This window comes from Sarcophilus harrisii, chromosome 6 (assembly GCF_902635505.1).
Source record: "Sarcophilus harrisii chromosome 6, mSarHar1.11, whole genome shotgun sequence".
NCBI classification, from domain to species: domain Eukaryota; kingdom Metazoa; phylum Chordata; class Mammalia; order Dasyuromorphia; family Dasyuridae; genus Sarcophilus; species Sarcophilus harrisii.
Window position 1 is genome coordinate 238,664,093 of NC_045431.1, and position 22,904 is coordinate 238,686,996.

A 22,904-nucleotide genomic window follows, 5' to 3' on the forward strand; every position below is an offset into this window, starting at 1 on the left:
GCTCTATCCACTGTCCCCACATATGTATTTGATGATAGCCTTTACCCCACCAATGTTTCCTCGAAATAATAATGGATTGCCACCTGGTCACGCCCAACTGTGCCCTCACTGTTATCTCCCTTGGGAAAGCCCTCTGATAAAATGCTTTGGAGACTGTCATGTTCTATGATTTGCACCCAGACAGATTGCCAGAAAAAAGTTCTTTAAAAGATGCATCTTGGGGCAGCTGGGTGGTGCAGTGGAGAGAGCACCAGCCCTGAAGTCAGGAGGACCCGAGTTCAAATCTGACCTCCACACTTAACACTCCCTGGCTGTGTGGCCCTGGGCAAGTCACTTAACCCCAATTGCCTCAGGAAAAAAAAAGAAAGGGAAAAAGAAAAAGCTGCATCTTTGTTTTAGGGAGAAATAGAGGGTCATTACAAGCACAGTGACCTCTTCTCCAGGAAATCCCACTTGTTGTTCTCCTCCTGTTCCATTCTGGGCCCACCGAATGTCTGCCCAAGGTCAATGGCCTGATGGATGAGTTCCATAAGCTGTCCATCCAACCTTCTACCATAGATGTTCTTCCTCCCCTTGATTTTTCTTGAGTGCCCGGTTGGGTCCAGCTCTGTTTCTTGTTTAAAACCAAGTTCCATCAAGTTTGCCTTATCAACAAATCAAATTTCATAAATACTTATCAAGAACTTCCTGTTCCTAAGACCCTCTGCTTGTCGTTGGAGACCCAAGGATGAAAAGGGAGCTTTCAGTGCCCCCTGAGAGCTGACATTGGACTGGGGGCCGCATGTCCACGTAATAGAACATTTCCTGCCTAAAGCAGATTCTGGATACAGAAGGAAGAACATGGAAGAACTGAGGTACTGAAGAGAGACATAGCACAAATAGCTACTGAGGAGGTGGGGGAATAGAGAAGGGAGGGGGGGAACCACAGAGGAGGTAGTACCCAGGCTGGGTGTTAAATGGAAGCTGAGCCTGAAAAGCAGAGATGAGGAGGAAGGGAATTCTAGTCAGGGGGATGGCTTATTCAAATGCACAGAGGTGGGAAATAGCATCCCAAATTCAAGATCCACCTAGTCATCCGCTTGGGTTGTAATGTAGAGGGCACAAAAGAAGAATAAATGAAGTAAAGCTGGAGATGTGGATTGGAGCCAGATTGTGAAAGCCTTTCAGTGCTAGGTTGAGGGGTCTGAGAGATAAGAGGAAATCAGGGAAGGTTTTTTTTTTTTTTTTTTTTTTTTTTTTTTATTTAATAGCCTTTAATTTACAGGATATATACATGGTAACTTTACAGCATTAACAATTCCAAACCTCTTGTTCCAATTTTTCACCTCTTACCCCCACCCCTCCCTAAATGGCAGGATGACCAGTAGATGTTAAATATAATAAAATATAACTTAGATACACAATAAGTATACATGACCAAAACATTATTTTGCTGTACAAAAAGAATCAGACTCTGAATTATTGTACAATTAGCTTGTGAAGGAAATCAAAGATGCAGGTGTGCATAAATATAGGGACTGGGAATTCAATGTAATGGTTTTTAGTCATCTCCCAGAGTTCTTTTTCTGGGTATAGCTAGTTCAGTTCATTACTGCTCCATTAGAAATGATTTGGTTGATCTCGTTGCTGAGGATGGCCTGATCCATCAGGACTGGTCATCATCTAGTATTGTTGTTGAAGTATATAATGATCTCCTGGTCCTGCTCATTTCACTTAGCATCAGTTCGTGTAAGTCTCTCCAGGCCTTTCTGAAATCATCCTGTTGGTCATTTCTTACAGAACAGTAATATTCCATAATTTTCATATACCACAATTTATTCAGCCATTCTCCAACTGATGGACATCCATTCAGTTTCCAGTTTCTAGCCACTACAAAAAGGGCTGCCACAAACATTCGTGCACATACAGGTCCCTTTCCCTTCTTTATAATCTCTTTGGGATATAATCCCAGTAGTAACACTGCTGGATCAAAGGGTATGCACAGTTTGATAACTTTTTGAGCATAGTTCCAAACTACTCTCCAAAATGGTTGGATTCGTTCACAACTCCACCAACAATGAATCAATGTCCCAGTTTTCCCACATCCCCTCCAACAATCATCATTATTTTTTCCTGTCATCTTAGCCAATCTGACAGGTGTGTAGTGGTATCTTAGAGTTGTCTTAATTTGCATTTCTCTGATTAATAATGACTTGGAGCATCTTTTCATATGACTAGAAATAGTTTCAATTTCTTCATCTGAGAATTGTCTGTTCATATCCTTTGACCATTTTTCAATTGGAGAATGGCTTGATTTTTTATAAATTAGAGTTAATTCTCTATATATTTTGGAAATGAGGCCTTTATCAGAACCTTTGACTGTAAAAATATTTTCCCAGTTTATTGCTTCCCTTCTAATCTTGTCTGCATTAGTTTTGTTTGTACAAAAACTTTTCAGTTTGGTATAATCGAAATTTTCTATTTTGTGATCAGTAATGATCTCTAGTTCTGCTTTGGTCATAAAAACCTTCCCCTTCCACAGGTCTGAGAGGTAAACTATCCTATGTTCCTCTAATTTATTAATAATTTCATTCTTTATGCCTAGGTCATGAACCCATTTTGACCTTATCTTGGTGTACGGCGTTAAGTATGGATCAATGCCTAGTTTCTGCCATATTAGTTTCCAATTTTCCCAGCAATTTTATCAAACAGTAAGTTCTTATCCCAAAAGCTGGGATCTTTGGGTTTGTCAAAGACTAGGTTGCTATATTTGTTGACTGTTTTATCATCAGGGAAGGTTTTTAAGGAGGGAATGACATGCTAGACCCGGGACTTAGGAAGGTGATTTTGGCCGATGCACCTGCTGGAGTAGAGGGAGGAGAAAATGGAGGCATGGAGACTGACAAGACTTGGCAATCGATTCTGGTTGGAGGTAAGGAAGGGAAGTTTTTTGAGAAGTATAATGAGCTCTGTTTTGGACAAGCTGAGTCTGACATGTTGATGGGACACCCAAGGTGGAGATGTCCAGGAGGAAAGTAGAACTTTGGGCCTGGGGGTCCATGCAAGAGAGTAGGATTAGACTTGGAGATCTGGGAGTCATCTGGGGAGAGGAGATGCTTAACTCCTTGTAAAGAGGTAAGAGGAGGGGCCCCAGCTCAGAGCTTTGGGGGGGACACTCCTGAAGCAGGAAGACAATGGCCAGTCCATGGGAATCTCATCACAAGAGAGCCACGTGGGTAATCAGCAGTATCAAAGTGGTGTAAAGGTCAGGGAAGATGAAAATTGAGCAAGGACCATCAGATGTGACCGTTAAGAAATCACTGATAACCTTTCTGAGAACAGTTTCACCAGAACCAGTGTGGTCAAAACCAATTAGAGAGGGATTGAGGAGTGGGTGGTGGAGAGTCCCAAGGAAGGGGTGAGCCACGGCGAGGAGAAAGGTCATCTGGTCTCCATCAAAAGGGGCAAAGTAAATGCCCAGTGTGGAGGTGGGGAGGGCTAGATCTGCCCCAGAAAGCTGGCCCAGCAATGCATCACGGTGCACAAAGAATCCGTGGGCCGAGGAGGTCCCCGCTGAACGGTTCCATGCAAAGCCTGGAAGGTCCGTCATGTGCAGAAAGGATTAGCTTGGTTTTCTTTGGTCCCTGGAGACAGAACTGGGAGCAATGGGTGAAAACATCAAAAAGAAGCTGTAGGTTGGATATCAATAAACATTTATTAAATGTTCCAGACAGTACGCTAAGCTCTTTAAAAAGACAGTCCCTTTCCTCAAGGAGCTTACCATCCAAATGGGAGAGGCTGGAGAGTGGTGGTGTAAAGGGGGAAATGGGACACCGGCAGGCACCCGGCGTGGGGGCGTCTTGTTCTGGGAAGCTGGAGCGGGGCAGGGCAGCAGGTGCAGAGTCCAGACTCGGCTCTCTACACTGGCAGACATCATAGGCGCTTGCTGCTCTGGCCTCCAGACTCCAGTTAGGGGGAGGGGAGGCTGAGGGAGGTCGGCAGTAGCAGCGAATGCAACCTGACCCTTAGAGGTAGCAGAAAGGGGAATGGGCCGTCTTGGGGATGGGGTGGGGGCATCTCTCTCTTCCCAGAGGCCTCCAAGTATGAGCTGGGTAACTTCTCTGCCTTTTCTTTCCCAGGATGCTTTGCTCACTCCACCTTTCAGCTTCCCTGCTTCCTTTCTAACTCAGCTCAGACCCCACTTGGTTTGGGGCTGCACAGTTTGAGTTCTGGGGTCTCTTCTGCTCAGAAGTTAAGATTTATTTTCAAAGACCGGAGCAAACGAGCACAAGATGTGACATAACGTGAGGGATTCTGCAGGGCAGTCCCTCCTCCTCTGCCCCCACGATGTGGAAGCCGCCCCCCCCCCCCTCACCCGCGCTGGTCTGGCCATACTTCTCTTCTCCTTCTTTGCTTGGTGATCTCATCAGCTCCCATGAGTTTAATTATCATCTCTATGCGGAGGATTCTCAGATCTATTTGTCCATCCCTAACCTCTCCCCTGACCTCCGGTTTTCACAGCCCAGTCACATAGACATCTCAAGCTCCACAATTCAAAACGGAAGTCTTTATCTTCCCCTCCCCCAAGCCCCTTTCCTGCTAATTTCCCTGTTAATGCGGGGGACGACCCCTCCCAAGTGAGCCAGGCTCCCCCCTCCCCGTGGCCCTGGGCACTTCTTTCCCCCGTCCAGCCCAGCCAGCGTTCTCTGGTCATTTCTAGGTGCATGAGGTGTCTCGGACACAGCCCCTTCTCTCCATCCCCCAGCCAAAGTCCAAGAGCCTGGTCAGGGGCTCCCCACGCTCCCCCCACCTCCCACGGGAGAGCCCTCAGATCCTCTCCCACCTGTTCTGTGCCTTCGCTGAAAGTCCTTGGGCTCTCATTGCAGCATCCATCCCCATCCCAAAGGACCATCTGCGACTTTGCTTTTTCCATCCCCGTGTCCGGTTTTCCCTCCCCCAACACAAGTGACCACCCGGCCCCCATCCTTGTCATCCTTCACCTTGGGGAACTTGGGAGAAGGGTCTTGAATGAAGAGTGAGGTTTGGCAAGGCAGAGGGAGGAGGAGGAGGAAGAAGGGGAGGAGGAGGAGGAGGAGGAAGGAGGAGGGGAAGGAAGAAGGAGGAGGAGGAATAGAAGGTGGAATAGGAAAAGGAAGAGGAGAAGGAAGAAGAAGAGGATGAGGAAGAGGAAGAGAAGAAGAGGAAGAAGAAGAAAAGGAGGAAGAAGAGGAAGAAGAAGAGGAAGAGGAGAAGGAACCAAGACAGTGCTTACCTGGAAAACCACTGGAACTTCTTTTCTCCCCACATCAGGTAGGGAAGCAGCAAGCCCCCTCCTCCCCCGAAATCTGCCACTTGGACTCCTCCTGCCACCCGTCTCCTCTTTGACTCTCCTGTTCCCAAAGTCGTCTTCTCATCCTCGGACTTCCTGGGGATTGTTTATTTGATGTGATTCAGTGTGATCTGACTCACCAAGCCCCATGTGCCCCCCTCCCGAGCCTCCTCCCTGCACCTCCTCCTCCAGAGGTGACACCCCAGAGACATCGGGATCGGGGGCCCTTCAGCACCACCAGGGCCGTGGTTCCCAGGGCCTCCACTCCTCCCATCTCAGCCTCATGGCTCTCCTCCGCCCGTTCCTTGTCCTCAGGTGGCTCCGGCCTCCACTTTCCCCAGCCAGTCTCCCTGCCTCCCTCCCTCCCTCCCTCCCCTTGCCACTCCTGCCCTCAGGAAGCCCCCAGTCCGCTTGGATGGCCAAGCCCCGGTGGGACATTAGGGAATGGGGTGACTCGATGCAAGATCAGGAGCTGAATTCTCTGGCACCAAGCGGGAAGGGCCACGGAGGGTGAAGAGTGTGAGAATGCAGGGCATGGCCTGGGCTGGAACTTCGGCCCCCGATTTGCTCCTTGTGTGTCCCCAGCCTCAGTGGGGCGGAGGATCAAGTCTGGCTCCAAACTCCTTATCCTTGGATGTTGGCGAGTCCCTGGCCCTGAGACTGGGACCAAGTCCTGGAGAGGTCTGGCCTCATTGCCCGGCTCCCAGGCACACGTGGCCGGGGTCCTACAGCCCAGCCTCCAGCCTGGAGCCCTCGGATTTGTCCAGGAGAAGCGTTTCCCGGAGCACCTCGGAGCACTTTAAAAGCGCCGGGCCCGGACAAACAACCGCTATGTTACAGATAAACCAGGCTTCTTATCAATTCCTTGAAGCTTATCTGTGCACGCCAGGCCTCTGCCAAGCGGCTGTTTGATTAAAGCATCCTCGGTGCCAGGGCCAGCGGGCCCACGCTCCAGGTCAGCTCCTTGTCTGATAAAACGGTTCCCAGTAGGACTGGAACTCGGGCCTCCCCCTCCAATCCGGGACTCCCATCGTGCCTCAGTTTCCCCATGTGGGGATTCCCTTGGAATCCCTGGCCCCCACGGCCTTAGGGCCGTCTCTCAGCTCGCCGGCCCCATGAGACCATCCCCAGCCCCCACTCCTTTGTCCTCTCCTACTTCCACTAGGGACCGTTGACTCTGGGACCGGAGGCCCGGGTCCCTTAGCAGGACCTGCCCTTGCCAGCGACCTCTGGCCCGGCCTCTGGCTCCCGGGCCAGTCCCAGAACCCGTCACCCCTTCCCCTTGGGCCCTCGCGGCCAGGGAGGGCTCTCTTTGGGCCCCCTTTATGCACACCCAGGGCCCACTTTGTCCTGGCTTGAAGGGTCCGGGGCCCTTCCTGCATCTGCAGGCGAGTGGCGGCCCGGAGGGGCCTGAGAAAGCTCCCTCTGCCAAAGCTCTGAGCGGGCCTCTGAGAAGCATGGAATCGGGGTTTCTCAGGCTGACACATTCCATGTTCCTCAGGGCGCAGACAATGAGGAAGACCCTGGTCAGGATGTCGCGGGGCCTTCAGAGATGCCCGGGACCGGCCCTCCTCCGCCTTTTTTATAAAGTGTACTAGATCACAATAGAATACTTTGTTGATGTGCCGGGCATTTGCTCCTGGCCCATAAAGCCGCTGACTTAATCATTAGTTATGATGAGAAGAGATTTCGAGCTCTCTTTCTTTGCACTGTCAGGGAGAACAATGTCCCCAGAAAAGCCTCGGTTTCCCATTCTAAGTCGGCATAAGCTCCATGAAAATTTCCCCCTACCCTGGGGTTTGAAGTGAGCAAATATGGCCTCAGCCGGGCCGGGCCCGCCTCGCGCCATTCATGGGCCTTGGGGGCGGCCCCGTCAGCCCGCAGCCGCCCCGCTCGGCCTCCTCGGTCCCCCTTTTGCCGGTTTCCACGGTCCCACCCAGAAGGCCCCGAGTCAGGGCTCGGGGACGTGAACACGATGCTTTAGCTTCCCTCCCTCGGCCGGCCTTGGCTCTCTCTCCGGGGGCCTCCCCCGGGGCCCCCACCCGTGGGAATAGGGAGCCATGGAAATGTCTCTGATCTCAAAAAGCTGAAGAAAAAAATGGAATGGAAAATGATAAAGGCGAGTCCCTCCCTCCCCATTCATTAAATAAATGTGAAAATAGATCCGGGCTCCCCCAGCCTCCCCCCTTTAGAGCAGTATATCCTGGGAGCTCAGGCTGGAAATCTCAGTCTCTCTTGTGAGCTCTGAGAAAAAGCTCGGTGCCTCGGCCCGGCGGGGCAGAGCCACAGGGTCACAGGCCGGGAAGGAGCGGGAGGCTTAACTCGGCCCCTCATTGTGCAGAAGGGGAAACTGAGGCCCAGGGAATGTGAGTCACTTATGGGAACCAAGCATAAGGAGGGGCTTTAGAGACTGGCTAGTCTGGCCCCTCACCCTACAGATATCAGCCCAGAAATCCTGATTTCCCAAAGTGCCCCTGGGGCTGAGGGGAAGAGGCAGGATCTGAATCGGGTTCCAAAGCCAGTGCTCTTTTCTCTGCAAAGTAATGTCTCTCTTCTGGTAGAAGAGACCCTCATATGTCAGAAGAGGAAACTGAGGCAGACCAGACAGGAGACTCTCTAAAAGCTACAGAGAGCAGAGGCTGGGTCAGTCGCCTTCCCAGGAGGTGGGGGGTCACTTGTGACCCCATCAGGGGTCTTCTTGACAGAGACTAGAGCGGTGGCCATTTCCTCCTCCAGAACATTTCACAGATGAGAAAACTGAGTCAGACAGGGCAGAATGACTTGCCACGGTCCCACAGCTAGGAAGCCCTGAATCCAGATCCAACCTCAGACACTTCCTAGCTGTGTCACCCTGGGCAAGTCACTGAGCCATTTCCTCACTGTACAATGAACATGATAGCATGGATAGTCAGTGGGTAAGAGAATATAACTGAGGTGTTCAGTAGGCGGACATGCTAAGGAACCAGCAGTTACTCTTAATTGAGGGGAGGACTGAAGATGGTCATTGGTTGCCCAGCTCTGGGGCCGGGCATAGAGAGGACTCCAGGCAGGGAGAAGAGAGGGTCCAGAGGTGGCTGTTCCTCGGATGTGCAGGGTCTCCAAGGCCTGCCTTTGGAGCTGGGCCCAGTCCGTCTCCCGTTACCTGAGTCACGTCCCATGTTTGCTAAGGAGGGACATGGTCTTTTCCCCCCAAATTACTAAATAATTACTAAAAGCTCCAGATAAAATTGTATTTTATTTTAGAACAGAGTTTGCCCTTATCTCCCTCCCTCCCACAGACAGAGAAAAAACAATAGCCCTTATTACAAACATATATAGTCAAGCAAAAGGCATTGCCACATTAACCATGTCAGTCTGTCTGCACATGTGTGTATATGCACCCACAGCTACAGATATGTTACTATACATCTGTGAACATACATGAATGGTGATCGACAGATAGACAGACAGATAGATGGACAGACAGACAGACAGTCAGATAGAAGGACAGGCAGACAGGTAGATAGGATGGACAGACAGACAGACAGATAGATAGGATGGACAGACAGACAGGTAGATAGGATGGACAGACAGACAGACAGATAGATAGGATGGACAGACAGACAGACAGAGAGGACGGACAGACAGACAGGTAGATAGAAGGACGGATGGATAGATAGATAGATAGACAAATAGATAGGACAGACAGATAGATAGACAGACAGACAGATAGATAGGCCATCTTCTTTCTCTCAGGAGGGAGCAGCAAGTCAGGTTTCATCATGAATTGTGGGTAGTCATTGTTGATTAGAGTTCCTTTTTTTTTTTTTTTTCTTTTTTCATTTTCTAAGTCTTTCAAAGTTGGTATGAAGTTGCCGTGGTCATTCCATTTGTCCTCCTGGTTCTGCTGCCTTTCTTTTGCATCAGTTCATCCAAGTCTTCTTGGCTGTGGAACCGACCCCTTCCTCGTTTCTCAGGGCACAACAGCGTGCCATCACGTTCATAGCCCACGCCTTGGGCGGTTGTTTTCTGATGGACCGGTGGTACTCAGGAGATACAATTTCAAGCTTTGAGAAGTCATGGACTCTATATCGGTTCTGAATTAAGGTGGAGAGGAGGAAGGAGGCTAGGACTGATTAACTGAGAAAGACCATAAAGGCCCTTTACCCTAGGAGGATGGGCTGAAAGCTGGCTGTGGTTAGCTTGGAGAACAGAAAATTGAGTGGGGAGGGGGCTTGAGAACCTGATGGGCTTCTGGAAGTGTTTGAATCTGTGTGTGGAAAGTGATCGGCTCGTTCTGCCTGACCTCAGAGACAGAAGCAGGAACAAAGGGATGATGGGAAAGGTGCAAAGAGACCACTCAGGCCTGATGTCCCAGAAAACTTGTAACTGCTAGAACTACCCCACAGTAGAGTGGGTTGCCTTGGAAGGTAGCAAGCTCCTGTCCTTGGGTGGCCAGTTGTCAGGACTGTTGTGGTATAACTATAATAATTACTGTTATTATTATAATTTATATAGCATTTTAAGGTTTGCAAAGTATCTTATAGCTATTAGCTCATTAGGTCTTCACAACAACCCAGGGAGGGAGATGCTTTTATGATCCCTATTTTACACATGAAGAAACCAAACTAGGAAAGGTTTGGTGGCTCACCCAGGGTCACGGAACTAGTGTGTCTTGTGTCTGAGGCTAGATTTGAACTCATAACCCCACCACTTTATTCACTGTGGTGCCCCTTGGCTACCACAGGAAATAGTTTTTCTGGTTTGCGCTATACCAGATGGTCCCTGGGGGGGGGGGGGCTCCTGGAATTTATATTAGCATTCTGGATGCTGAGAATTAAGGAAGACCCTCAGCCCTATAACTAAGAGAGGCCCTAGACAGAAGTCCCCAAAAGAAAGGATGAGGGTGTGGAAATACCCACACTGGAAAGGCTACAGATCTATCAGTTTCATTGCTTAGTACAAAGCCTTACACACAGTAGGAGCACAATTAATGCTCACATTTATGGAATGGGACTGGGTTGGCAGGGGTATATTTGGAACGCACAGAATGAGCTCTGTTCTTATAAAATTTGATAGAGGAGAGAAACAGAGTTTCCCCCCTTGGTCATGTCTCAGCGAGGGCCCAGAGTGGCCAAGGCCCTCAAGAGCAGGCCCTCAGGGCCAGCGCTGTCCCAGCCCCAGGTAGGCAGACACCTAAGCAGAAGGCATCCTTTGATGCCTTCCTCTCCTTGGAAATTAAAAAGGGGTCTTTGTTCCCCAAGCAGAGAGGAGGGGAGGGAGGGCTCGGGTTCCGCTCGGCCAAATGGCCCAGTTTTTACAGCTCTGTAAAGATGAAAGGGCTGGCTTTAGAGATGTTTGGGGCTTCCTCGGGCCTTACGAGGAGTTTTATAGCAAATTTGTAGCTTTGCGGCTTCCTTGTGAAAAAAGGCCGACAAAGGGCTAACCACGGGTGCCCTCCGACAGATGTGCTCCAGACAGCAGAGTCACAGGTGAATGGTGGCTCTGGGCCCGGCCAGGGAGAGGAGGGGGCCACGGGCTCCTCTGACCCTTTCCTGCCCTGATCCTCCCCCATTAGACTGGAAGCTTCTGGAGGACAGGGCCCAGCTGTGCTGCCCAGGAGCAAGCAGGATCCCAAGAGGGTGCGTCCATACCAGGAGCCAAGTCAGGGCTGAGTGTCTGGGAGAGAAGCAGCCTGCTGTCCCACAACCTGAGCTCTGCCATCGGAGGGAGGCTGAGAGCAGCCCCGGCAACCTTTGCTAACGAGCTGTACCCCTGCTTGTAGCGTCAAAACCCTAATCACTGTAATGAAGGACAAGGGGGAATGGGGGGATGAAAAGGGAGCCCTTCCCCTCTTCAGAGAGACAGAGACAGAGAGAAAGAGAGACAGTGAGAGACACAGAGAGGAAGAGACAGACACAGAGAGGGAGGGAAACACAGAGAGAGATAGAGAGACAAAGAGGGATGAAAAGGGAGCCCTTTCTTTCTTCAGAGCCAGAGCCAGAGACAAAGAGAAACAGAGATGGGGGGGAGTCAGACAGACAGAGAGACAGAGTGACAGAGACAGAGACACACACAGAGGGAGACAGAGGCAGAGAGAAAAACAGAGGGAGACACAGGGAGAGACAGACATAGAGAGGGAGGGAGATACAGAGAGAGACACACAGGGCGAGACATAGAGAGAGAGATGGAGACAGAGAGAAACACAGAGGGAGACAGAGAAGAATGCAAACAATTTACATTCATTTTCCAGTGTTCTTTCTTTGGGTGTAGTTGCTTCTGTCCATCATTGATCAATTGAAGCTGAATTAGGTCTCTTTGTCAAAGAAATACACTTCCATCAGATTACATCTTCATACAGTATCGTTGTTGACGTATATAATGATCGCCTGGCTCTGCTCATTTCGCTCAGCATCAGTTCATGTAGGTCTCTCCAATCCTCTCTGTATTCATCCTGCTGGTCATTTCTTACAGAACAATAATATTCCATAACATTCATATACCACAATTTACCCAACCATTCTCCGATTGATGGGCATCCATTCATTTTCCAGTTTCTGGCCATTACAAACAGGGCTGCCACAAACATTTTGGCACATGCAGGTCCCTTTCCCTTCCTTAGTGTCTCTTTGGGGTATAAGCCCAGTAGAAACACTGCTGGGTCAAAGAGTATGCACAGTTTGATAATTTTTTGGACATAATTCCAGATTGCTCTCCAGAATGGTTGGATTCGTTCACAGCTCCACCAACAATGTATCAGTGTCCCAGTTTTCCCGTATTCCCTCCAACAATCACCATTATTTTTTCCTGTCATCTTAGCCAATCTGACAGGTGTGTAGTGGTATCTCAGAGTTGTCTTAATTTGCATTTCTCTGATTAATAATGATTTGGAACACTCTTTCATATGAGTGGTAATAGTTTCAATTTCATCATCTGAAAATTGTCTGTTCATATCCTTTGACCATTTGTCAATTGGAGAATGGCTTGGTTTCTTATAAATTAGAGTCAGTTCTCTATATATTTTGGAAATGAGGCCTTTATCAGAATCTTTAACTGTGAAGATGTTTTCCCAGTTTGTTGCTTCCCTTCTAATCTTGTTTGCATTAGTTTTGTTTGTACAGAAGCTTTTTAATTTGATGTAATCAAAATTTTCTATTTTGTGATCAATAATGGTCTCTAGTTCGTCTTTGGTCACAAATTTCTTCCTCCTCCACAAGTCTGAGAGATAAACTATCCTATGTTCCTCCAATTTGTTTATAATCTCGTTTTTTATATCTAAATCATGGACCCATTTTGATCTTATCTTGGCATACGGTGTTAAGTGTGGGTCCATGCCTAATTTCTGCCATACTAATTTCCAGTTATCCCAGCAGTTTTTGTCAAATAATGAATTCTTGAGAGACAGAGAAAGAGAAACAGAGAGAGTAATGTGCTAATTACACATGACTCCTATCCAAGGCTGTCACTTGATTCTGAAAGCTAAATCAATCTTCACTTCCACTTCAGGTTGGGTCACACGCCAGGTAAAGGATTAGTACAGACTTTCACAACCAGCAGGTAATGACCGTGCTTGTCTAGGCCAGGAGTCTGAGCCCTCGAACCAGTTGTTTCAACAGTCTGGGCCGTCGCCTGTCCATGTTAACAATTAGGGCCTAATGCAATGGTAAGAGCCTTGCATTCGAATGAACTTATGTATGAGATACTTATTGTGCACAAAGTAGCAGACCAAGCTCATCTCCCTGTTCCTACAAGCCTCTGACCCAACCGAGATGGAAGTTTACTCCCTTGTCTCCCTGCTCCCCATCGAGGTGGACATGGTATGAGAAGAGAGAAGGGGACGTCTGTGTGAACCGATTATCACTCCTGGAGAGTGGCGGTGAATCCTGAGAGTGCATGTCTCTCCTTCCTCTACATCCTCATTCATGAAGGCAAGAAGGATGTCATCACTAGCTTGGAGCCTTTTCAAATTTATATTTTAGTTCCCAACATTTATTTTGACGAGGTTTGAGTCCCATTTTTTCCCATTCTCCTCCTCTCCAAGACTGCAAACAAGCCGATACAGATTAGACACATGCAATCATCTACATCAGTCACGTTGTGAAAGAAAAATCAGAACAAAAGGGGAAAACTACGAAAAACGAAAAAATTGAAAAGGTGAAAATCGTTTGCTTTGATCCCCGCTCAGTGTCTCCAGTTCTCCTTCTAGTTGTGGAGGGCACTTCCCAGCCCAACTCCATTGGAGCCGTTCTGGATCATCGAGTTGCTGAGAAGAGCACAGTCCCTCACAGGAGATGGTCCCATGATTTTGTTACCATGTACAACGTTCTCTTGGTTCTGCTCCCTTCACTCAGCATCAGTTCATCTCAGTCTCTCCAGGCTTCTCTGAAATCAGCCCGTTCATCGTTTTTCATGGAACCATAATGCCCCACGACCTTCATGTACCATCACTTATCCAGCCACTCCCCCATCGGCGACCTCCACTCAGTTTCCAATTCCACACCACCACAAAAAGAGCCTCAGACAGCTTTAACTTTGCCCTGGGGCACTGGTTTCCTCCAATGCTGAGACTCTGTGGTTCTTAATTTGAGACCCAAGGGGATTATTCTGGCCTGGGTCAGTGATGAGCCTGGGAAGTCTTCAGAGCCTTGAACTAAGGTCTTCCTGACTCTGGACCAAGGGCTCATGCATTAGGGCGATCCAGCTGCTTCTGGGAGCAGTGTATGTGCTTGGGGAGCTCGTCCTGCTGAGCAGGAACTGAGAGTGATCAGAAAGACCTGGGTCCTCTGGTCTATCCTGGCCATGTGACCAATAATTGACTCCTTAGTACCGAGGAACTCCCTGAGATGATAATTGCAGAGGAGGTGCTAGGCTGCCCTGGGAAGAAAACTTCTTCCAGAGTTTTCTCTCTCAGTGAAATCAGAGAGCTGATTAAACCGAGAGAAACGAAAACTGAATGCTAAACTTGCCAAAGGACTGCAACGCGTGACAACATCCCAGCTGCCCTGCCCCGGTTATGGCTTCAGACTCCGGATCCAAAATTCCACTGCTGTGGACTCTTGCATTTTCACGAGCCAAAAGCACCGGGGGAGCTTGTGACTCAGGGCCCTCTCATTTTGGGAGTGACTCAGCTCCTACTAAGCAGGACCTAGACTTGGGCCAATGTGATGTAAGACATGATTATTCGGGTGCTTCCCAGGTTACAGCATCCCTTCCTCTAGTCAGCCCCCTTGTCGGGGTGGGGGGGCACGTTGCCGTTCATATTGAACACCCCCTGTCTACCCAATTCTGTAATAAGCTACTAATATGGATGAACCTGTTTCTTTTGAGCTATTCCTGGATCAAATTGCTGTTTTCTGAACTTGTCTACTCATCTCCCACCTCCCTGCTTATACACTGACTATCCCATATCTGGAGGCTCACCTGAGCCCCTTGAGAATCCCCCACTTTATTTCACTGATTATCACATCCTCCAGGAAGCCCTTCCTGATTCCCCTCTGTTTAGGTTCTACTTCTCCCTCAAATTATTCAGTAGAAGGAAGGACTTAGAGCTGGAAGGGACCTTCGAAGATGAGCCAATCCAAGTTTCGGCAGAGGGAAAAGGAAGTGATGTGTCCCAGTCCCACAGGGAGGAAGTGACTGAACTGGAATTTGAACTCATGTCTCCTCCCCCATATGGTTTATTTTACATGTTTTGTGTCCTCTCCTCCCCAGCTTCTGGAAGAAGGCCAACCTCCTCCTGACACCCCACATTGCCTCTCTTCCCTGGTATAAGGAAAAGACTCTTCTTCCAAGGAAGGGGAAATGTTTTTTAAACGTAGCTTTCTCTGCTGTACTCTCCCTGCTATTCCCATTCCCTGACACATTCTCCTAGAAGACGGCTGCTCAGAATTCTGGAGGTATTTCACCCCAATTTAATCCCTGGTACAGCGCTCTTAGCATGCTCTTTGTTCATTTGGAGTCCTGGGTTCAAGTCTTGACCTCTGTCTCTAATTTATTTTCTACATAACCTTGGACAAAGCCCCCCTTCTCCCATACCCATCGTCCAGGGCTGTCTGGACACCCTCTACAGCTTTTCAGTCCTCATGGCCTCTGTCTTTACTTTATAGCTTAGGCGTTACTGCTACCTCCCAAGTTTCCTTTTCCCAAGTAACCTTTGGGTCATATTTCTAAGGAGTAGAACTTCATTAACTGCAGGTCCCCACCCTCACCTATTCTAGAAAGAACCCTTGAGGTTCTTTCTAGGTTATCTTGATCCAGTGTCTTCCTTTGAGCCCTTGAGGTTCTTTCTAGGTTACCTTGATCCAATGTCTTCCTTTTGAACCCTTGAGGGCACCTTGATCCAGTATCTTCCTTTTTTTTTTTTTTGTTGATGGAAGGTCCTACTAAGAAGTCTGCCAAGAGTGGGTTTCCCTAAAGCGGGGCCATCAGGACCCCAAGAAGGGCTTACCTGGACAGCTGAGTGTCCAAGATAGCGCCCCAAGTGGGGATTGGAAGGTCAGGCTAGGAGAGAAGAGACCCACCAAGACTCCTTCCCAGACCTGGGACAGTAGGGCACATGGATCCCTGCTGGAATTGTCCCTTGGGGCTGATAATGAAGGAATGATTTTCCAAAAGGGAAACAGCTCAGGACAAGGAAGTGGGGAACTTCCTGTGGCTCTTAGTGTGTGGACAATGGTGTCCTGAGGCAGCTTCCCCAAAGCTAAAGTCCTCGGGGGAGACATAAAGGGGGAAGAGCTCTGGTGTCAGGTGTGTGGTCACGGCACTGTCCCCTGCCCTGGTCAGACTCCATCTGGAGGTGAGCGCTCGGTCCTGGAGGGCGGACATTAACACGCTGGAGCGTTTCCTGACAAGGATGCTCGAGAGGGACAATAGCCTATGTGCAACCATGGGAATTAGGGTGGAAAGACTTAGAATATTCACTCAGGTGACGGGGCAAGCTGTGGGGGTTGTGGTAACGTTGCCACATTTTGGGGGGGGCATCTCCTAGGAGTGGATTCAAGAGCAGAACAAGAAATAGGAGGCTTAGGAGGTGAATGGGGCCTAGAGGGCTTGGAACTTGGAGTCAGAATTAGGGCCAGGGGCAGCAGAAAAGCTGCTGAAGGCTGGAGGTCGGGGAGTGATCCCAAAGCCCCAGAATTCTCAAGATGCCGGTGTGGGAGAAGGGGCTCCTTCCAGCAGGCGGCCCGAGGTCTTTGGCCCCCTCAGCCACCCCGGGCTGGGTTCACTCGGCCCTCCCCCGATCTTGGGCGCTCGGGTTCGGCAGTGCTAGAGCAGCGGAAAAATAAGAAAAAAGGAAGAAGCGGCCGCCCGGCTGGCAAGCTCGCAGATAACGGGAGGAAGTTTATTTGGCCGAGGAAATCCCTCGGTGTGGCCGAGAATCTGCTTGGCAGGGTTACTGAGGAAGAAGAGGGCTTCGAAGGAAGCCCCGCCACTGTCACTCTGTGGGTCAGCTCTGCCTTCCATTTTATCTCTTATCTACAGGAAACGGGCTCGGGGCTTCTGAATGTGTGGGGCGAGCTCCGGAGTGCACGGGGGCAGTGAGTCATGCCTGGGCAGCCGCTCAAGCCCCCGGCAGCCGGCTCCCCAGCTGTCCGTCCGTCCGTCGGTCCCCCCTTCTGCCGCAGCGCGGGGCCCGGCCTGCTCTCTGCCAGGGGCTCCCGGGGGGCTGGGGCTGGGCCCGGGCACCCGCTAAAAGCGAAAGTTCTGGGGAAAAATAACAAACAGTGAATGAAAGGCAGAGGGCAATCCCCAGGGGCGGGGGAGGGATGCGCCCCCTGACTAATGCAGGAACTATCTGGCCCTCCTGCTGTGACTCAGGCTCCAACAATGCGCATGATTTAATAAGTGAAGGGCCTGAGAGCTGCTGAGGAAGTTGGGGCCAGATGCGGCCGCCGGCCCCACGGGGACGGCCCCTCAGCCAGAAGGCCCCGGAGGGTGGCTGCCCCTTCCCCTCGCCCCCCCATCATCACGTGCCTCCCCTCCCCCGTGGCCGCGGGCCCAGCCAGAGGAAGAGGGAGCTATTCTGAGAGGTTCCGAGGTGGGGGGCCGCTGACCCGGGGGAGCTGCTGGGCCACATGGGCCCTCGGGCCTCTGGCAGGAAGAGGCGGACCGGAAGGACTGTGCTCCCCGGGCCGGGCCCTCCCCACGGGCCAGCCAAGGACCTGGCTCAAGCCTGCCCCGGGGGCGGCACCGGGACAGGCGGCAGGTTCCCGGGCACCGGGAAAGGCACGATCTGCCCCCATCCGGGAGTTCTTCTCTGGCGGGATCAGCGGGACTGGTGCCCCGGGGGAGGGGCCCCTCTGGGAGCAGGGCCCTGCGGCCTCCCGGAGCCATCCATGGAGGAGAGAGAAGGGCCACCACCGGGGGAAGTGGGAGCTCCAGACCCGAACATTCTCCGGCTGCTCCAGACCCGCCTTCTCTCCGGGGCCCAGGTCCGGGCGGTGCATCCTCCGGGCCTCAGTTTCCTCATTTGCAACATGGGACTAATAACAGCGCCTTCCTCGCAGGGGATTGTGGGGAATCCAGTGAGATCAAGTCTGTAGCCTGTTTTCCTGCCCTCAGAGTCCCTGACGTGTCCGCGGCCGCTCCGGGCCGCTGTCCTCCTCTCCCCGCGTCCCTGCCCTTGCCCGGTGCCTGCGGGCGGAGAGACCGGCGCTCCCAAGCGCCCCAAGCGAGCTGAAGGCCAGCCCCGCGGGGCTGCGGGCGGAGGCGCTCCAGGCTGTGGCCCCAATAACCCCCTGGGGAGCCAAGCCCCCGCCGCCCTCGCCTTCTGCACTTGGGCGCCTTCGGTCCTTTCCAGGGCAGGGACTCTCTTTCTGAAAGACCCTCCCCGGCCCAGTGGTGACGACCGAGGAGCGTTTCCGGGGTTTCCTTCTCCCCGCGTCCGAGGGCTTGGCCCAGGGCACTCCGTGGGTCACGGTCCCGCGGCCGGGGAGGGATAGCCCGGGACCAGGGGCCCGCGCTCCGGGGATCCACCTGTGGTTCACCGGAGAAGCTTCCGGAAGGAACTAACCGCTCTGAGCGGATTCTAGGTCCGGTTCTAGGTTTCTGTGCGCAGGCGCGCTGCCCCGGGGAGGCCCGGACCTCGCGGCTTCTGTGCCGGAGGCCTCCACGCTGGGGCGCCCGCGATCCGCCCGGCCCCGAGGAAACTCGCTCCTCGATGCCTTCAAGGCGGCCGAGGCCGGGCTCTGCCACGGGGTCCGGCCCGGGTCCCGGGATTAGGCCCACAACTGGGGGCTCAGGCGGAGATCCCGCGTCCCAGCATGCCCCCGGAGACCAGGCCCGGCGCCCGGGCGGGCCTCCGCCCCTCCCAGCCTGTGACCGCCCGTGCCCGCCACGTTCCCAGCGGTTCCCCCCCCGAGACCCGGGGGCTCCGGGTCTGGCCCGAAACCACCCGCTCGGGCGCTGCTCCCGGGCCCGGCCCGGGGGACTCAGGACCCCGGAACTGGGGCGGCTCCAGGCGGGTGCGTCCCAGCGGCCCCGCGGAGACCAGGCCGGACGCCTCGGGCAGGGCCTCCGCGCCCCTCCCCCAGCTCTGTGACCGCCACGTGCCCGCCACAGTTCCCAGCAGGTTCCCTGCACCCCCGAGACCGGGGAGCTCCGGGTCTGGCCCAGAAACCGGCCCGCTCGGCGCTGACTCCCGAGGGCCGGGGCCAAGGAGAGAAAACTCCCCCGGGTTCCAACCCACGGGTATCTGAGAAGCGCCACTGGTCCTCCCTCCTCAGGGGCTGGTCCCGGTTTCCTGGGAGCTTCAGCCGCGAGGCCGCTTCCGGCACAAAGCCCCTCTCACCCTCCCCCAGCCCTCTCAGCTCTTGGCGCCGGCGCCTCAATGGTTCCTTTCAGATTCCCGGGAGAACGCCCGGGCGGGAGCTCTCCCTTTGGGCTTTTCCCGTTTAGCGCCCCCTCCGGCGCCTCCCGGAGATGCCCCTTTCCCAGGCCTTTGGGCCTCGGTGCGGAGGGAAGCGCGCCCGGCGCTGGAGGGCCCGGCTTCCGATTCCCATCTGACTCTGCTCTTCGCCCACCCGAGCCCTCCCCTCCCCGCACCTCGGTTTCCTCCTCTGTAACGCGCAGGGTTTGGACAAGGTGGGCCCAGAGACCCCTAAATGCCCCAACCCTTTCTTCCGGGAGCACACGTTCCAACGCCGCCAGCAGGGGGCTCTATCCTCGGGGGGGGGCCTTCCTTCCGGCGGGTTTCAGAAATGGGGGAGTTCCCACGGGCGGGTAGGGCCCGATCGGTGCCCTGGCGGCCCTGACCTTGGAGACCTCCAAGGAGAAATATCGGCGGCAAACCCGGCTTTCCGGCTGGCCGCCCAGCTAGTTCTCTCCTTCCCGTCAGTCATCGGAACGGGGAGAGGGCTCCCATCGGCCGGGGGGGGAGGGGCCCCCTCCCCCCACGGGGCGCCGCCCCAGGCCCGTCCGATCTCCGCCTGAGGCCGGGGGCGGGGTCCCGAGTCCCGAGCTCCTGGGGAGGCCGCGGGCCCAGGCCCGGGCGGGAGGCTCGGGACGCTCCGCAGGAGGGGGGTTGTTTGTCCGGCGGAGTTTCTGAAAGGAGGGTCCGAGGTCCGTCGGTTGGGCTGCGCTCCGAGGGCCCCAGGCTCCGAGGAGGGACCCGCGGAGGCGGCTCCGGGCCGGGGGGAGCGGTGGGAAGGGGCTGGACCCCGGGCCTTGCATCGGGTCTGGGCCGCGGGACACAGGGCGAGCCGCTCCCGCTTCTGGCCCCTCCGCGCGGGTTTGGGCTCCGGGCCGCGGCCCCTCTCAGGCTCAGGCGGCCCCTGAGCCTCCCCCGCCCACCTGGGCCCCGACCTTTGTGGCGCCCGGCCGGGCTTCCAAGCCTTTCTGTAGGCACCGAGTCACCGACAGCGAGGGCGTTGGGTCCTTGGAAGGCTCCTTCCCGCAGCCCCCTGGCCGTTCCCGGCTCCCTGCGCTCTCTGCGGCCACAGTTCGTTCATGTGGTCCTTCATCTCCAGATTCTCTCCCGTCTCTGTCCCTCCGCAGAGTCAGCGCCCTCAGCCCCCCTTCCCCCGCCTCCTTCTGCCCCTTCTGCCGCCCACTGTCTGTGGCGCTTCTCGCCCGCGGCCCGGGCGCTTCATCTGTGAGGGGGGGGGGGTGTCACCGGGCCCTCTCTGGGGGTCTCCCGGGCCGGGAAGGAGCCAGCGGGGCCGGGCGTCTCTGCGGAGGAGGCGGCCGCTCCGGAGCGGGGCCCCAGTTTGCCCCCCTTGGCCCCTCAGCCCAGGGCTCCGAGTGACCGGAGGAGCAAGGAGCCCTCCGGAGCAGGGAGGGAGAAGCTTGGGCAGCCGCTGGCCTCCTGCCTCCGCGGCCACTTGGCCTTGAACTCCATAAGCTCAAGTGGAGGCTGAGGGGCTGGTCAGCGGCGGCGGCAACGAGGACATCCTCCCCATTCCCCCGGCGGGCTCCCCCTCGTCTGTCCCAGCGCAGCTGGGCTCTGGGGCCAGGGGGAGAGGAGCAGGACTTTCTCAGCCCTGGGGGGTCTGCGTGACTGCAGCCTTGCAGTGCCTGCTCCAGCCTGGCCGGGAGGGCTGCGAGGGGCCCTGCTGCTCACACTTCATTAGCATGAGCATGCCGTTCCTCCGCAGTCCCCAAGGCCAGCTGCCTCTGGAGCCGGGAGGCCCGGGCGCCCGTGGCCAGCTCCCAGATGCCGCCGGGGTCAGCGGCAGGGGGAAAGCCTTCTCCCTCCTCAGTCTGCAAAAGGCCACTTAAAGGACAGGCAGGTCCCTAACAACCCAAGACACAGAAGGTGGAACTGGGCCAAAAGCAGAATGCACACGGTCGGATGTTCTGGGACCTCCCGAGCACATACATGTACCGTGTGGCCATATGTGTGCATGTGTGAGGCACGTGTGTGTGACATGTTGTATCCAGATCTGTGCTTCCGTGGGGGCCCGGTACCCCCGGTTTAGAACCTCTTCATGCAGATGGCAACTCTTGTGGCCCAGAGCTAGGCCAGGGGCTCTAACCACTGTTTGCATCCTGGCCCCCGGGGCATCGCATGTTTACGTGCACAGGAACACAAGGAACCAGTGACATGAAATGCCGTTCCCCACATAGTCCGAGAAAAAAGGGAGCCCACCCCGATTAAGGAACTGAGCGACTTCCCGCGGGCTCCGTGAGCCAGTCCGTGGCAAAGGGGAGATGCTCGGGTACCCGAGGCTGGCTCTCAGGGTGCGTACTCCCAGTGCTTCTGAGTGACACACAGCCACGAAGTACCCAGTGGAGAGCGCTTTTCAAGCCTTAACTCGGGGCAGAAACCCCAGGTATCCCCGTTGCCATCTCCCCGTCACCCTGGCCAACGCGGGGGCCCGAGCTCTGCCCCCGCCGGCCCAGTCAGGTGGGAGTCCTCTGACTAAGGCACTTTCCCGGGGCTGAATGTTACCTTTGTACGTGGGCCATCCCCGGGCCTAGGACATTGTGGCTCTAGTTATCAGCTGCTGGGAAATAAACATTTTATAAGCCGCTGGTCTTGATCATGAGAACAAATGGTCCTTTCATTGGATTTCTGGAAACGTAAAGTGCACCCTTGCGAGGGAGCAGATTAAATTGTGTGCGTCTGGGAGACAGCCTATAGACAGGCCCAGCTTCAAAGTCAGAAGGCCCCCGAGTCACAGGAAGGTTCAATTCATTTGTCAGGGCCCGAAAACAGATGATTTCAATCAGCAGAGGGGGAGAGAGGAAAAAAAAATGACTTCATGGCCAGCGCTTCCTGAAAAAGACAGCCTTTGCCTTCGAGGAAAGAACCAGGGGGCTCCTGGAACTCCGCTGGACCCCAGCCCCACTCTGAACCCCCCCTCCCTCCCAGGGAGGAGGGAGAGTGTGGATTTCCTGGGGGAGGGCAGGCTGGGCCCACGTTGGGAAAGCTGGGCTACAATGGAAGGCCTTGATGGAGAGAAAGTGATAACGCACAGCCCCCTCCCCTCTCCCCTCCTCCCTCCTCCCTCCTCTTCCCCACAGGCCCCCCTCCCCCATCCCACTTCCTCTTCTTAAGCAAAACAGTGCGGTGCTGGCTTTCATGAATGGTCAAGCTTCCCAGGGAGGAGATTGGCCGAGCCGTTGGCGGTCCGGGCCAATCAGAGGCCTTGGATACAGCTGGAGGCTGTGTGGGGGGCCTCTGTCTCTGCCCGTGAATGATTTTGCCTCCGTCTCCTACCTAGCTGAGCCTCCCTCTCCCTTAAGGAGGAAGCCATGTGATTCTTTTCCCCTTTTTTCCTCGCAGACCATCTGAGGGTCCGGGCACAATTGTGTCATTCTCAGCTGTGGCCAGGCTTCCTGACAATGGCCCACGGCCTCCCGTCCTCGGTTCCGTGTTGACTTTTAGGATCTGATGACAGAAACACGGCCTGGTGGCTGGGAAGGCATTTTGGTGCATGGGGCGGGGGCTCCGCTTTCAGGGGCACACAAAGGGAGGGCGACGACGAGGGAGGCGGGAGGGGAGGCCCAGAGATGCCCATGATTCCTCACCGTGCCGCCGGCCTCTACCCGGGGCAGCCCAGTTCCTTCTTATTAATTTTACTTACTTTGTGCTTCCCAGTTACTTGCAAAAAACCCCATAAACAACCCAACAATCGTTTTTAAACTTTTCAGTTCCAAACTCTCTCCTTCCCAT

The 22,904-nt window shown here is 54.0% G+C and overlaps 2 long non-coding RNA genes across 2 annotated transcripts; one reads left to right on the plus strand and one right to left on the minus strand.

Annotated features, from left to right (window-relative positions):
- The first annotated feature begins 354 nt into the window (after nucleotides 1-354).
- LOC116419853 lies at nucleotides 355-3,639 on the plus strand. The gene is made up of 2 exons (XR_004230179.1): nucleotides 355-1,210; nucleotides 2,777-3,639. It is a non-coding gene; the product is annotated as an uncharacterized LOC116419853 (long non-coding RNA).
- Nucleotides 3,605-6,095, minus strand: LOC116419852. The gene is made up of 2 exons (XR_004230178.1): nucleotides 5,252-6,095; nucleotides 3,605-3,635 (listed from the first exon to the last, which is right to left on the minus strand). It is a non-coding gene; the product is annotated as an uncharacterized LOC116419852 (long non-coding RNA).
- Between the last annotated feature and the right edge of the window lie 16,809 nt (nucleotides 6,096-22,904).